Source organism: Aotus nancymaae, unplaced genomic scaffold (assembly GCF_030222135.1).
Source record: "Aotus nancymaae isolate 86718 unplaced genomic scaffold, 86718_ANA_hifiasm-v0.15.2.pri h1tg000057l, whole genome shotgun sequence".
In the NCBI taxonomy this organism is placed as follows: domain Eukaryota; kingdom Metazoa; phylum Chordata; class Mammalia; order Primates; family Aotidae; genus Aotus; species Aotus nancymaae.
Window position 1 is genome coordinate 16,054,495 of NW_026988471.1, and position 14,545 is coordinate 16,069,039.

The 14,545-nt window shown below is 38.7% G+C and overlaps 1 long non-coding RNA gene across 1 annotated transcript; it reads left to right on the forward strand.

Annotated features, from left to right (window-relative positions):
* Positions 1-102: 102 nt before the first annotated feature.
* On the forward strand, positions 103-13,389 carry LOC105707761 (uncharacterized). The gene is made up of 4 exons (XR_001105160.2): positions 103-398; positions 1,685-1,900; positions 4,245-4,415; positions 12,143-13,389. It is a non-coding gene; the product is annotated as an uncharacterized LOC105707761 (long non-coding RNA).
* Positions 13,390-14,545: the final 1,156 nt, after the last annotated feature.

The window sequence follows — 14,545 nt, forward strand, 5'->3', positions numbered from 1 at the left end:
GAATAAATCAACTAGAAAACCCCTATGTTATAACAGGCTCCATTGCCCTAGGAATCATAGAGAAAATAGATTATATAGACAAAATTGAAGGATTAACCCCAAACCAAGTGTTCAGTTTTACTGAGTTAGATGATGCTGTTTCAACTTAAAGGAGTTTAAGAGTGGATTTGATTTCATTTTATTCAACAAACAGTAATAAACACTTTCCCTGACCTGGAGAAGCTCACCATCAAGAAGAATGTGTAAACGTCTCCCCAAGGAGTTCCAGTAGAAGGCAGATGGGGTTATAGAGGTGGCAAGCATGAGAAAGAAGAGTTGATTGTGATGATCTGACGGCAGCAGCTGGGAAAGCTGCATGGACATGATGCACTCGGATGGGATGTTGGATGATTACTCAGGTGGGCAATGCAGAGCAAAGGGAAGGGATTCTGAGCAAAGACGAAGGAAAGGGAGAGCTCAGCATATATTTTGGGAGCAGGACTTAGTCCAGCGGGACTGAGGACTGAGAGCTTAGGAAAAATAAAAAAGATAATGTGCTCACCGCACTTGCAGGTGGTCTTGACACCAGATTTAATTGGATTTGATGACATGAGTGAAAAGGAGCTGGTGGCGATTCCTGAAGAAGGAGAAAGTATGGTTATATACAGTTCTAGAAACTTCATGTGATTAACACATTTTATTAGGATGACAGCCCTCTGAGGTAGGTATTGTCAAGATCCCTATTGTAAAACGGAGGAAATTGAGATGATAAGGAATTAGGTTACTTGCCAAGGATTACATGGCTACTAAATGGCCAAGTAGAACCCAAACCCAGTGCAAAACCCATGTTTAACTACCGTGCACACAGCCTTTGATCCCAAGTGGTGTGTGCCGAGGTTCAGGGAAGTCTGGCATTAGGGCTGCAGGACTTTGGGAAATAGAAGACTAAATTAGGGCTGTATGTGGGAATGTGGACAGGAAAGGCTTTCTTTCTGAAAGCAGAGAGGACTGGAGGTGTGGCAGGAGACCACATGCCCTTTCCAACGTGCTGTTGCCAAGGCCATTGTGTCCCACAGAAAAAGTTGGGTAAAAGTGGTCAGGTGCTTCCAAAAGAGGAGGGAGAAATTCCTCTTATCATAGAGATCAAAGAAGGCTTCACAAACTGAACACAACTGCATTTACTCAACTTCCTTGCTTACTACTGGATCCCTACAAAGCACAAAGTGTCCAATGTGCAACAGATGCTCAGTAATGGAATGAATGAGATATAAATGAATAATTGATGCACTTCAGAGAAAGCTAAACTGAGGGATGAAATACAGAGATTTATTTCCTCTGTGCACCCTTCTCCATTTTTCCTAGACATGATCATGCCCCATCAGTAATGTTTATAAATGATTTTTTAACTGTGCTTATTTTACTAAACATACCCTGCCTAGAAGTCTTATTTACAGATGTCGATATAAGACAGCGGAGGTGGTAGAGGAGGACTAGAATGGGCCTTGGAATCAAGCAAACAAGGGCTTGACTCCTGCTACATAGTTGAGGACAAAACACCTAAGCCGTATATTTCCTCCATTTGTGATAAGAAGTGATGATAGATAGCCCTTGAAAGCAACTATCCTTAATATAAATATATAATTATTCTGTTTTAATCTGACAAAAAGCAAGAATTAAGCATAATTGCTTTTTTATAACTCCATAGGGGAAGCTGCTTTTTGACACGATTTTCAAATCTAGAAGAGAAAATGGTAATATCCAGAGAAGTGAGTCCAGGAAGGCAACCTTCTGTGGTTTGACCATGAAGATGGAAAATCACCACTCTTATGAAAAGCCTTCATAAGATCCTCAGAGGATGGTCTCAGCATCCTTCAAGGTGACATACACTTTTGAGTGTATGTTTCCAAATTCAGGAGGAAAGGTAATTCCCAATGGCAATATCTGATACCTGACATACTGGAAAACCTTTTCTCTGGCATAAGGGAAAACTGGTTAAGGCGTAGAATTTTAGAATTAAATTTTAATACTCTACATCCTTGGTTAAGTAGGCCGACACTTTGGGTTCACTCCACTATGCTGTTAAAGTCTCTGCGTGGAAAAGTCAGTTCAGAAACTTGACAATCAAAGGGAATTCCATATGGGTGGACATCTGGGCTGTGGGGAAGGTCTCTATAATGAATGATCCCAACAACTGTATATTGTGTTCTTGCCAGCCAGGAAATCACATCTCTTCTGTGGGGTTGTGTGTGAAAAAGACTTTCTGATTGAATTAGCCATTGAACTTTTATTTTCTTAAAGCTATTATAATAATACAATAATGATGATGGCAAAAAAAAATCACTAATATCTACCATCTATTAAATACCTTCTCAGTACCAAATGCTATAAAAGACACCTTTTATTTGATCTCATTTTATCATCACAACAATTTTGTGAAACAGGAATTTCATCTGCCTTTTAGATCTAAAAAGTTCTTGGAAAAATTAAATATATCTGCCTGAGGTCATCTGCTAATAAGTGCTGGGCCACGATTTGTGTATATAGGTTTTGATTTGAAAGTCATTTTCTCATCATACCTTTGACAGCACAGGACGTACTCTCACCAAACCACAGCCCTGGAAACATCAACAAATGCAGTTGGCCCTTGGCAGCTACTTTTTGGCCCCAGCCCAAATCTACTTCTCCTGGCTACTTTGTTACCAGTTTATCCACTTAGATGTCATCCTTCTGCAAGATTATCCTTTCATTCTACAGTAGACCCTTGGAATAATTGTGATTTTTAATTTGATCTCCTATCAGAGTACATTTTCTCAGATTGGATGACCTGTATTTAGAACATACCTGAGTCTAAGAGATATTTTCTCCTGCTCTTACCAGTAAGAACAAGCTCAGAGATATCTAATATTCCACCTTTCTCAGGGACTAGGATATATATTTAGGGTTTCATTTATAAAGTAGATATCTAGAGCCTGATGGCTTACATGGCTGAGTTTACTTCAGGGATTCAGGAAAAGATCCTCAGTGCAAAATCACTTCAGTCTAGTTAAGGTTGGTCAATTTTGTTGCTCTTTCAATGAACCAACTCTTGATTTCATTTCATTCCATTTCTATTTTTTTCTGTCTCTATTTTGTTCATTTATGCTCTAATCTTTACTACTGTCTTCATTGTGGTTGCTTTAGGTTTGTTTGCTCTTACTTTTCCAATGTCTTATGGTATGAAGTTAGGTTATTATTTTTGTTTTTTAAAAAATATAGATACTTATAACTATAAATTTCCATCTAATCATTCCTTAGCTACATGCCATATATTTTAATTTGTTGAATTTTTATTTTTATTATTCTCAAAGTACTTCTAATTTCTCTTGAGATTTATACTTTGATCCATTTAGGATTGTATGTTTAGTATTCACATATTTGTGAATTTTTCAAATTTCCTTCTGTAATTCATTCCATTGTGGTCATAGAACATATGTGTGTGATGAATCATTTAAACACATTGAGTGCTGTGACCTGGCATACGGTCTGTACTGGAGAGAGCTGTATTTGTGCTTGAGAAAAATGCATATTCTGCTGTTTTATAGTGAATTGTTCTATAGATATTTATTATGTCTAGATGGCATGCAATTTTTTCAAGTCTTCTATTTCCTTGTTCTTTTGCTTAGTTCTATCACTTTTGAAGTCTCCAACTTTTTTGTAATTGATATATAATTCAAATACCATAAAATACGCCCATTTAAAGTACACAATTCAGTGGATTTTAATAAAATCACTAGGTTGTACAACCATTAACCTTTTATAATTCCAAAATATTTTCATAATCTGCAAAAGAAACTACATACCTGGAGCAGTCATACCCCATCCCTTCTCAGGGCACCCTTTGGTGGTAGAGGACAAGTTGATATGCACTGTGATCACTAAGGGGCACAGCCAGAGTTATCATGGATGAATCTGAGGGTTACTTCCCTCTGCCCAGGTTACTCCTTTTTAAAATCCCAAAGATGTTGATAAGTCTTCCAAAAATAAAATATAATCCATTCTTTAGAATTCAGAAGTACATTGGAATTAGAGGTGAAAGACGTGGGTTTAAATTGAGGAGCCACCACTTAGCACTCTGTCCACAGAACGTGTCACCTCTTCCCTTAATTTTCTTACACATAGAAGGGAATAATACCATATTTGCAGAATTTACAAGCAGAGCAAATAAAATATTGAATGTGTAAGTAAGAGTATATACAGACATGAATTGCTTTTTTGTAACTCCATAGGGGAAGCTGCTTTTTGACATGATTTTCAAATCTAGAAGAGAAAATGGTAATATCTGGAGAAGTGAGTCCAGGAAGGCAACCTTCTATGGTTTGACCATGAAGATGAAAAATCACCACTCTTATGAAAAGCCTTCATAAGATCCTCAGAGGATGGTCTCAGCATCTTTCAAGGTGACATTCCTTTACAGATATTAACCAACCTCTTCACCTTCCTTCAGCTCCCACAGCCCCCAGGATTTGGGCCACTAAGCATATTTTCCTTGGAAAGCCTAGTTGTCATAAGCACAGTCCTTCTCACTCCTAGAGTATTTGGCACAGGCTGCTCCAAGGATAATAGCACATGAATGACTGGCTCAGTAGTGATCCAGAAAGAATCTCAGATACCATGACAACATCTCTCATGCTGCAGTCTCAGCCCGGCAGCACTCTGGTGGCAAAGAAGAGCTGATCAACATCTATTAAATTACCTTGCTGAGCACTGAAGCACGGTATCCAATCTCCACCCTTCACTTTTCTGGGCAAATTAACTCAGATTTCATTTCTCCTTATTAGCCTTGTCTTTTAATATTAGGATCTTCTTGGTGGCCAAATTCCTATTTATATAGCTACAAAGCTGCCCCTGCTAGAAATTATTCTAAATCTTTAATATTTCTTTGGTCCTCTGTGCCAGGGCCAAGGTTTTTTGTTTTGTTTTGTTTTGTTTACAGAGAGTAAATGTTAGGAGAAAATAAACACCTTACTCATAGCCACTAGATTAATTACTGTCAGAGGTAAGATACGGAACCATGGTTCTCATTAGTCTGCACATTCAAATCATCTGGGGAATTCTTAAAAATCTTAATGCCCAGGTACACACTCAGACAAATTATATCAGAATCTCTTAAGTTAGAATTGGGCATAACTATTTATTTAAAAGCTCCTCAAACAATTCAAATGTGAAGCCAAGGTTTAGAATCACTGATTTACAAAGACGACACAAACAAATGGAAAAACATTCCATACTCATGGAAAGGAAGAATCAATATTTTGTTTGTTCGTTTGTTTGTTTTATTGTACTTTAGCTTCTGGGGTACATGTGCAGATCACGCAGGACTGTTGCATAGGTACATACATGGCAAGGTGGTTTGCTGCCTCCATCACCTATATCTGGCATTTCTCTCCATCTTATCTCTCTTCAACCTCCCCACCCCCTGCTATCCCTCCCCTTGCCCCCCACAACAGACCCCAGTGTATGATGCTACCCTCCCTGTGTTCACATGTTCTCATTGTTCAACACCTACCTATGAGTGAGAACATGAGATGTTGGATTTTCTGTTTTTGTGTCAGTTTGCTGATGGTTTCTAGATTCATCCATGTCTCTACAAAGGACACAAACTCATTGTTTTTAATGGCTGAATAGTATTCCATGGTATATATGTGCCACATTTTCCTTGTCCAGTCTACCATTGATGGGCATTCGGGTTTGTTCCATGTCTTTGCTATTGTAAACAGTGCCACAATGAACATATGTGTGCATGTGTCTTTATAATAGAACAATTTATAACCCTTTGGGTGCATACCCAGTAATGGGATTGCTGGGTCAAATGGAATTTCTATTTCCAGATTCTTGAGGAATTGCCACACTGTCTTCCACAATGGTTGAACTAATTTACACTCCCACCAACAGTGTAAAAGTGTTCCTATTTCTCCACATCCTCTCCAGCATCTGTTCTCTCCAGATTTTTAAATGATCGCCATTCTATCTGGTATGAGATGGCATCTCAATGTGGTTTTGATTTGCATTTCTCTAATGACCAGTGATGACCAGTAATGATGAGCATTTTTTCATATGTTTGCTGGCCTCAAATATGTCTTCTTTTAACAAGTGTCTGTTCATATCCATCGCCCACTTTTGAATGGGGTTGTTTTTTTCTTGTAAATCTGTTTTAATTCTTCATAGATTCTGGATATTAGCCCTTTATCAAACGGGTAGCTTGCAAAAAATTTTTCCCATTCTGTTGGTTGCCGGTTCACTCTAATGATTGTTTCTTTTGCTGTACAGAAGCTGTGGAGTTTAATTAGATCCCATTTGTCTATTTTGGTGTTTTAGTCATGAAGTCCTTGTCTATGCCTACGTCCTGAATAGTATTGCCTAAGTTTTCTTCTAAGGCTTTTATGGTGTTAGGTCTTATGTTTAAGTCTTTACAAACAAACAAAAGATTTCAGACTTTTGCATTTGCTGAGGAGTGATTTACTTCCAATTGTGTGATCAGTTTTAGAGTAGGTTGATGTGGTGCTGAGAAGAATGTATATTCTGTGGATTTGGGGTGGAGAGTTCTATAGATGTCTGTTAGGTCCACTTGGTCTGAGATCAAGTCCCGGATATCCTTGTTAATTTTCTGTCTCATTGATCTGTCTAATATTGACAGTGGAGTGTTAGTCTCCCACTATTATTGTGTGGGAGTCTAAGTCTCTTTGTAGGTCATTAAGAACTTGCTTTATGTATCTATCTGGGTGCTCCTGCATTAGGTGCATATATATTTAGGACTGTTAGCTCTTCTTGTTGCATTGATCCTTTTACCATTATGTAATGCCCTTCTTTGTCTCTTTTGATCTTTGTTGGTTTAAAGTCTATTTTATTAGAGACTAGAATTGCAACTCCTGCTTTTTTTTGCTCTCCATTCGTTTGATAAATCTTCCTCCATCCCTTTATTTTGAGCCTATGTGTGTCCTTGCACATGAGATAGATTTCCTGAATACAGCAAACCAATGGGTCTTGACTTTTTATCCAATTTGCCAGTCTGTGTCTTTTGATTGGGGCATTTAGCCCATTTACATTTAAGGTTAATATTGTTATGTGTGAATTTGATCCTGCTTTTTTTTTTTAGAAAGAAAGAAAGAAATAAAAGAATGAAGAAGAGGAAGAAAAAGGAAAAGAAAGAGAGAGAGAGAATGGGAGTATTGCTTTCTTGCCCAGGCTAGAATGCAGTTTAGTAATGGGTATTGAAAACCTCTTTTATACCAATAATTATACTTGATGTAGACAGGAAGGAATAAGGGAAGAAAATAACAAACAAACAGCCAACCAATATTTCATTTAAACGTATGGAATGCTATGCGATTACTGAGGAGTTATTTACTTCCAATTATGTAGTCACTTTTGGAATAGGTGTGAGGTGGTAATGTATGTTTTGTGTATTTGAAGTGGAGAGTTCTATAAATGTTTATTAAGTTTACTTGTTCCGGGTCTGAGTTCAAGTCCCGGATGTCCTTGTTAATTTTCTGTCTCATTGATCTATAGAATCGTTAGCTCTTCTTGTTACATTGATCCTTTTGCCATTATGTAACGTCCTTCTTTGCCTCTTTTGATCTTTGTTGCTTTAAAGTCTACTTTATCAGAGGCAAGAATTGCATCTCCTGCTTTTTGTTTATTTATTTATTTTTACTCTCTGTTTGGTTGGTAAATCTTCCTCCTTCTCTTTGTTTTGAGTCTTTGTACATCGTTGCATGTGAGATGGGTCTGAATGCAGCATATCGATGGGTTTTGGCTTTTTATCCAATTAGAATATATATAAGTTTAATACTGGCATTTGATGCTAGCTGGCTGTTTTGCCCATTAGTTGGTGTAAATTTTTCATTGTGTTAATGCTCTTTGCTTTTTGATATATTTTTTGAAAGGCTAATATTGGTTGTTCCTTTATATGTATAGCGCTTCTTTCAGAAGCTCTTGTAAAGCAGGCCTGGTGGTGGTGAAGTCTCTAAGTACTTGTTTGTTCGCAAAAGATATAATTTTTCCTTCTCTCATAAAGCTTAGTTTGGCTGGATATGAAATTCTGGGTTGAAAGTTCTTTTCTTTAAGGATGTTAAATATTGGTCCCCACTCTTTTCTGGCTTGTAGGGTTTCTGCTGAGAGATTTGCTGTTAAGTCTGATAGGTTTCCCTTTATGGGTAACCCGACCTTTCTCTCTGGCTGCCCTTAGTATTTTCTCCTTCATTTCAACCCTAATAAATCTGGCGATTATGTGCCTTGGGGTTGGTCTTCTTGAAGAATATCTTTGTGGTGTTCTCTGCATTACCTGGAGTTGAATATTACCCTGCCTTGCTAGGTTGGGAAAGTTTTCCTGAATGATATCTTGAAGAGTATTTTCCAACTTGGATTTATTCTCTTCGTCACATTCAGGTACACCTATCAAACATAAATTATGTCTTTTCACGTAGTCCCATATTTCCTGGAGACTTTGCTCATTCCTTTTTATCCTTTTTTCTCCAATCTTGTCTTCTCGTTTCATTTCACTGAGTTGGTCCTGGACTTTTGATATCCTTTCTTCTGCTTGATCAATTCGACTGTTTAAACTTGTGCATACTTCGCAAAGTTCTCGTGTTGTGTTTTTCAGCTCCATCAATTCACTTATATTCCTCTCTAAATTGTCCATTCTCGTTAACATTTCGTCAAACTTTTTTCAAGGTTCTTAGTTTCTTTGCATTGGGTTAGAACAAGTTCTTTTAATTCACAGAAGTTTCTTATCACCCACCTTTTGAAACCTGCTTCTGTTATTGGAACACACTCGTTCTCCATTAAGCCTTGTTCCATTACTGATGAGGAATTGCGATCCCCTGTAGAGGGAAAGGCAATCTGATTTTGAGTATTCTCTGCCTTTTTAGGCTGGTTTCTTCCCTTCATTATAGATTTATCCCTCTGTCATCTTTGTAGTTACCAACTTTCTAACTAGGTCTCTGAGAGGACGTCCAACTTGTTGATACCCAGCGCCGAAATCTGAGCAATCCACTGCACCGGCCAAAACAGCAGTGTTAAGATTGATGGTGCCTTTCTGCCCGGGAATCTCCGGACTCTGCACCAAGAACTGCTGCGCTAAGGCGCCAGCAAAACTGCCGCGCCGGCCACAAGAGTCTCTCTGGTGACCCGTGGGGCTGCTCCGCTGGGAATCTCTTGGTCCGTGAGCAACAAATATTTGTCTGAAAGTGTGGTGTCCTCTCGTTCTCTGCCCTTTCACTGGGAGCTACGTGCCTGAGCTGCTAGTGATCAGCCATCTTGGATCTCTCTCGATCCTGCCATTTTGATGTAGCTGGTTGTTTTGCCCATTAGTTGATGCAGTTTCTTCATTGTGTTGATGTTCTTTACCATTTGGTACGTTTTTGGAGTGGCTGGTACTGGTTGTTCCTTTCCATGTTTAGTGATTCTTTCAGGAGCTTTTGTAAGGCAGGCCTGGTGGTGATGAAATCTCTTAGTAATTGCTTGTCCGTAAAGGACTTTTTTTCTCCTTCACTTATGAAGCTTAGTTTGGTTGGATATGAAATTCTAGGTTGAAAGTTCTTTTCTTTAAGGATGTTGAATATTGGCCCCCACTCTCTTCTGGCTTGTAGGGTTTTTGCAGAGTGATCCAATGTGAGTCTGATGGACTTCCCTTTGTGGGTAACCTGACCATTCTGTCTGGCTGCCTTTAGCATTTTTCCTTCATTTCAACCCTCGTGAATCTGATGATTATGTGCCTTGGGGTTGCTCTTCTTCAGGAATCTTTTTGGTGTTCTCTGTATTTCCTGGACTTGAATGGTGGCCTGCTTTGCTAGGTCGGGAAGTTCTCCTGAATAATACCCTGAGGAGTGTTTTCCAGCTTGGATTCATTCTCTCTGTCACATTCGGGTACACCTATCAAACGTAGATTAGGTCTTTTCACATAATATTTCTTGGAGGCTTTGTTCATTTCTTTTCACTATTTTTTCTATAATCTTGCCTTCTCATTTTATTTCATTGAGTTGATGTTCAATCTCTCATATCCTTTCTTCTGTTTGGTCAATTCAGCTGTTGAAACTTGTGTATGCTTCGTGACATTCTCGTGCTGTGTTTTTCAGCTCCATCAAGTTGTTTATGTTCTTTTTAAGCTGTTTATTCTAGTTAGCATTTTGTCTAACCTTTTTCCAAGGTTCTTAGTTTATTTGCATTGGATTAGAACATGTTCTTTTAGCTCAGAGAAGTTTGTTATTATTCACCTTATGAAACCTGTTTCTGTGAATTCATCAGACTCATTCTCCATCCAGCTTTGTTCCCTTGCTGGTGAGGAGTTATGATCCCTTGGAGGAGGAAAGGCATTCTGTTTTTTGGTGTTTTCATCCTTTTTGTGCTAGTTTCTTCCCATCTTTGTGGATTTATCTACCTATGGTCTTAGTAGTTGGTGACTTTCAGATGGGGTCTCTGTGTGGTTGTCCTTTTTGTTGATGTTCAAGCTGTTTCTTTCTGTTTTTAAGTTTTCCTTCTAACAGTCAGAACCCTCTGTTGTAGGACTGCTGGAGGTCCACTCCAGACCCTGCTTGCCTGAGGATCACCTGCAGGGCTGCAGAACAGTAAGGGTTGCTGCCAGTTTCTTCTTCTGTTATCTTGGTTCCAGAAGGGTACCTGCCAGATGTCAGCCAGAGCTCTCCTTTATGAGGTGCCTCTTTGGATATACAGGGGTCGGGAGCAGCTTGAGGAGACAGTTTGTCCCTTATCAGAGCTCAAGTACTATGCTGAGAGTTCTGTTGTTCCATTCAGAGCTGCTGAGTAGGTACCTTTAAGTCTGCTGCAGTGGAACTCATAACTGCCTCTTTTCCCAGGTGCTCTGTCCTGGGAAGGTGGGGCTTTATTTATAATTTCCTGATGTGCTGCTGCCTTTTTTCAGAGATGTCCTCCCCAGCAAGGAGGTAGTCTAGTCACAGTCTATCAGCAGAGGCATTGCTGAGCTGCTGTAGGCTCTGCCCAACTGCTGTGTTGAATCAATATTATTAAAATGGCCATACTGCCCAAAGTAATTTATAGATTCAATGCTATTTCTATTAAACCACAAATGACATTCTTCACAGAAATAGAAAAAGCTATTTTAAAAATCATACAGAACCAAAAAAGAGTCTGAATAGCCATGGCAATCCTAAGTAAAAAGAGCAAAGCTGGAGGCATCATGCTATATGACTTCAACTATACTACAGGGCTACAGTAACCAAAACAGCATGGTACTTGTACAAAAACAGACACGTAGACAAATGGAATAGAATAGAGAGCTCAGAAAGAAGTCCCCATACCTACAACCATTTGATCTTTGATAAAACTGACAAAAACAAGCAATGGGGAAAGCACTCCTTATTCAATAAATGGTGCTGAGATAACTAGCTAGCCATATGTGGGAGACTTAAACTGGACCTCTTCCTTACAGGATATACAAAAATTAACTCAAGGTGGATTAAAGACTTAAATATAAAACCCAAAACTGTAAAAACACTGGAAGAAAACCTAGACAATACAATCGTAGACATAGCAAATGGCAAAGATTTCATGGCAAAGATGCCAAAAGCGACTGCAATAAAAGCAAAAATTGACAATTGGAATCTAATTAAGGTTTCTCCCATGCTGTAGGTGGCATGTGCATGTATGTTTTCAAAAGAAGACATGCATACAGTCAGCAAGCATATTTTTTTTAAAAAAAAAGCTTAACAGCACTGATCACTAGAGAAATCCAAAACAAAACCACAGTGAGATACCATCTCACACCATTCAGAATGGCTATTTTTAAAAGTCCAAAAGTAACGGGTGCTGGCAAGGTTGCAGAGAAAAAGCAATGCTTATACACTGTTGGTGGGCAGGTAAATTAGTTCAACTATTGTGGAGAACAGTGTGGTGATTCCTCAAAAACCTAAAAACAGAGCTACCATTTGACCCAGCAATCCTATTACTAGGTATAACCCAAAGGAATATAAATCATTTGATCATAAAGACACATGCATGCATATGTTCATTGCAGCACTATTCACAATAGCAAAGACATAGAATCAACCTAAACACCCATCAAGAGTAGACTGGATAAATAAAATGTGGTACCTAAACACCATGGAATACTATGCAGCCATAAAAAATAACAAGATCCTTTTCTTTGCAGGAACAGGAATGGAGCTGGAAGACTATCCTTAGCAGACCAACACGGGAACAGAAAACCAAATACCACACTTTTTCACTTATAAGAGGGAGCTGAATGATGAGAATATGTAGGCATATAGAAGGGAACAACAGACACTGAGGCCTATTGGAGGGTAAAGGATGAGAGGAGGGAGAGGATCAAGAGAAATAACCCATGGGCACTAGAATTAATACCTGTGTAACGAAACAATCTGTACGGCAAGCCTCCATAACACAAGTTTAACATATCTCCACATGTAGCCCTGAATGTAAAATAAAAGTTAAAAAAATCACTAATTTATACAAGTGTTTCTCAAACTTTAACATGGGACAGGACTATCTGAGGGTTGTGTTAAAATGCAGATTCTGATTAAATAGGACAGAGTTCAGAAAGAGGGCTGAGATTCTACCTACATTTCTAACAATCTCCAGGAGCTGCTAATGCTACTGGTTCATGAGCCATATTTGAATAGCAAGGATTAAAACAGCAACAGCTGTCAAGCTTTGTTGCCCATTAGAATCAACTGGAGAGCATATGAAACTCTCAATGCCTGGGATGCACCCTATATCAACTAAATCAGACCTGCTGGGTATGGGACACAGATGTTAGCATTTTTAAAAACTCATCAGGTGATTCCAATGTGTAGAACATCTGTGAAACAATGATTGAGGATTTCAGTTCTTACCGATTCCAGACCTGGTTTCATCCAGTAATCAGGAATGACAAACCACAAAGAGATTCTAATCCACACAGTCAGTATGTCTTAGAAGCAAAGTCAAGCCATGCCTGGTATAAAGGACCACATGAACACACAGAGCACATTGAGCTTGGAGGACATCAAACCCATGGTGTGTGTGAAAGAATTACAATCGCTGTCGTTGAAAATATGGAGGATTATTGGAAAGAAGAAGCAGTGTACTTGGTCTATGAAATTCCAAAACTAGGCCTTGGATCAGTGAGTGTAGTTACAGGGAGACAGATTTAAACTCGACTTATGAAAACTCTGCCTACAAATCGAGCTGTCCAAAAATAGGTTAACTTACAAAGGAGCACATACTCCCGAATCAGCTACTGGGTTGGCAAGGAGGAGTCCTTGATTATTCTTTGTATTCCTCTTCAACCATCACCCCCACTGGCCTCAGCCAGCATCTAATCCATCAGTCAATCCTGCCAGGTCTACCTTGAATCTATATATATTTAATACATCTACTTCTTCTAAGACTGTCCTCAAGCACCCACTTTCATTTCTTGCTGGAATTCTGTGATATCCCTCAACTGAAATAGCCTCCTGACATGCCTCTGCTACCTTTCCCTTCTTAGATCCTTTATGACAGATTTGTCTTTTTAAAATCAAGAAATTACACTAATCCAGGCTTTTCATAAAAAGCCTCCATGATCTTCCCATGGCATTTAAATAAAATCTACATCCATGACCGTGACAGGCAAGACCTTTCTTGACCTCATTCCTGCCTGCCTCTGTCTAAGTCTGTCTCTTTTCCTTGTCCTCTAAAGCCAGTCCTCACCAGCCTCTCCAGCCACAGGGCTCCTTGCTGAGTCTTGAACTTGCCAAGCAAACTTATTTCAGGACCTTTGCACTTGCCATTCTCTCTGTCTGGAAAACCAATGAAAACCATGTGCACATGGTCAATTCCTTCTTGTCATGCAATACTTGGCTCAAATGCCAACTCTTGAGAGAAGACTCCTCTGCTTACTAACCTAAAATGCCCACACTATTCATTCTGTCACTCTCTGAATCATATTTCCCTATTGTATTTTTTTTAGATAAATAGCACATAACATAATTGATTTATTTGTTTGTTCAACAAATATTTACCGAACACTTGCTGTGTTTCAGATGTTATTCTAGGCAACAGAAAGAGATATGTGAACAAGACAGAAAGTCCATCTCCTCATGGGAGTTGCATCTCAGCTAAAGCTCTAACTCATTGAATTACCATGTTCACTTAGTTTTGTTTGTTTGTTGCCTGCCTCCCTTCTCTGAACTTCCAAATTGCAGGCATCTTGGAATTTTTTTTCTCACTGTGCAAAGTACTTGGTTTCTGGAAAAGTATCCATAACATAATATTGGTACAATAAATATTTTCAAAAATTAATAAATGAATGGAGACTTTTTTAAATATTGAGAATTCTGAGATTATTGAATTCTATTTATCAAGGCATCTAGTTTCCTTCTCTTTTTAACCTAGTTTCAAGGTTAAGAGCTTTTGAAGAAAATCTAGTCCCATACAATTCAAAACATGGACTCCGGAATAGTAGCATCCACATCACCTGGAACCAAGTTACAAATGCAGATTCTCTGGCCCTAGCCCAGAACTACTGAATCAGAATCTCCTTTTTTTTTTTTTTTTCAAAAGAAACGGTGCC